We start from the raw sequence: 1786 nt of genomic DNA, 5'->3' as shown, positions 1-1786 counted from the left end.
GTGGCACATATTATCTCTTAAGAGTTCAAAGCGAATGTGCTTGGGGAAGCATTGAACATTTTTATTAGCAGATAGGAAAAACACAATTGACAGAATCTATAGAAGGAATCAGAGAAACTTATCTCTAAATATAGCTCTTATCACACTGCATAATGTAGGTAAGTTTCTAATTTAGAACTACTTTATTTGTCCTGTAAATATTAAGGTATCTATCTTACAGTTTTTGAAGAGAAACTGTATGAAATTACACATATATCTTTATGTGAATGATGTACAAAGTGAGACAAAGTTTTTGCCTTGTTTTACTTTGTTTTAAATTGGAGTGCATTTTTAAGAGTAAAATTTCTTATATAAGCCATTTTATGATGTATGATTGACATATGATAAGCTGTGCATATTTAATATGTACACTCGATAAGTTTGGAGACAAGGGTGAACCCATGAAACCACCATGCCATAAACATATACATTGACTCCAAAAATTTCCTCTTGCCTTGTCTATTTAATATTAGTTTTATTATAAAAACACCTAATTCACCTTCTTAAAAATGTTTTAAGTATGTGATATAATGTTAAATACAGGCACTGTGCTCTCTAGTACATTTCTAGGAGTTTTATCTTTAATAATTGAAATTTTGTACAATTTTTCTCATTGTCCTCTCCAGTCTCTGGAAGCTACCATTCCATTTTCTGTTTTTTTGAATTTGAATATTTTAGATTTATCATCTAAGTGGTATCACACAGCCCTTCTGTGTCTGGCTTATTCCACATGGAATAATGTCCTCCAGACTCATCTATGTTGCTGAAAATAACAGGTTTCCATCTTTTTTAAGGCTGAGTAATATTTAATTTAGGTATGTACCATAATTTTTTTACCCATTTATTGGTCAGTGGAGATTTAGTTTGTCTTGGCTATTATGAATAATGCTGCAATGAACATGGGAGCACAGATCCCTCTTTAAGAGTCTAATTTCATTTCCTTTGGATATATACTATAATAGGAACTACTGGATCATATGATAGTATTACTTTTAATTTCTTGAGGAGTCATCATTACTGCTATTCATCATTCTTGCATCAATTTACATTTCAGCCAACAGTGTACAAGGATTACCTTTTCTCCAAATCTTTGCTAACACTTTGTTTTTAATAAGTCACCCTAACAAGTGTGAACTTTTGAGTAGGAGTGGTTTTAATTGGTAGATGATCTCAGAAAACAACAATAGGGAAGTAAGGAGTCAGAAAAGATGAAAGGCTGCCAAATAAAGGCATACTTTCAAGTGTGTTACTACTGCAGGGAATCTGAGTATATTCCTACTGGAGAAGTTTGAAAGCCAGTATAGTATACATTTCTCATTGCAATACCACTTAGAGGCTTAAAATCTGTCGTGTTTTTATGCTATCCCATCCTTGACTGATGACCCTCTGGAAGAGACTTCACATTGCTGACACTTCTGTTCTGCTGTGTTCATAGGGAGAGCAGATCAATGGGGGCAGAGAGCCTTTAGACATAGAGACACAGGTTCTGGCATTTAGAGGTCTGGGCTACATGCACAGAAATGGGAAGAGCAAGGGGATTAGGATGGACCAATTGTTTTGTCTGTTGTTGACCCATTCACAGCTCAGATCTACACCATATTATAATCATACAAACTATGAATGTTTATTGAAGGTAATAAGTAGTCATTATATCTGAAGAAAAGACTTACAACAAGAGAGTTGGTGTGTCAAGCTATCATGCCATGATAGGTACAGCCACCCAATCATGGTTATGATCATGGAATCA

This window comes from Odocoileus virginianus, chromosome 12 (assembly GCF_023699985.2).
Source record: "Odocoileus virginianus isolate 20LAN1187 ecotype Illinois chromosome 12, Ovbor_1.2, whole genome shotgun sequence".
NCBI lineage: Eukaryota > Metazoa > Chordata > Mammalia > Artiodactyla > Cervidae > Odocoileus > Odocoileus virginianus.
Note: the sequence above shows the minus strand (reverse complement) of the source record.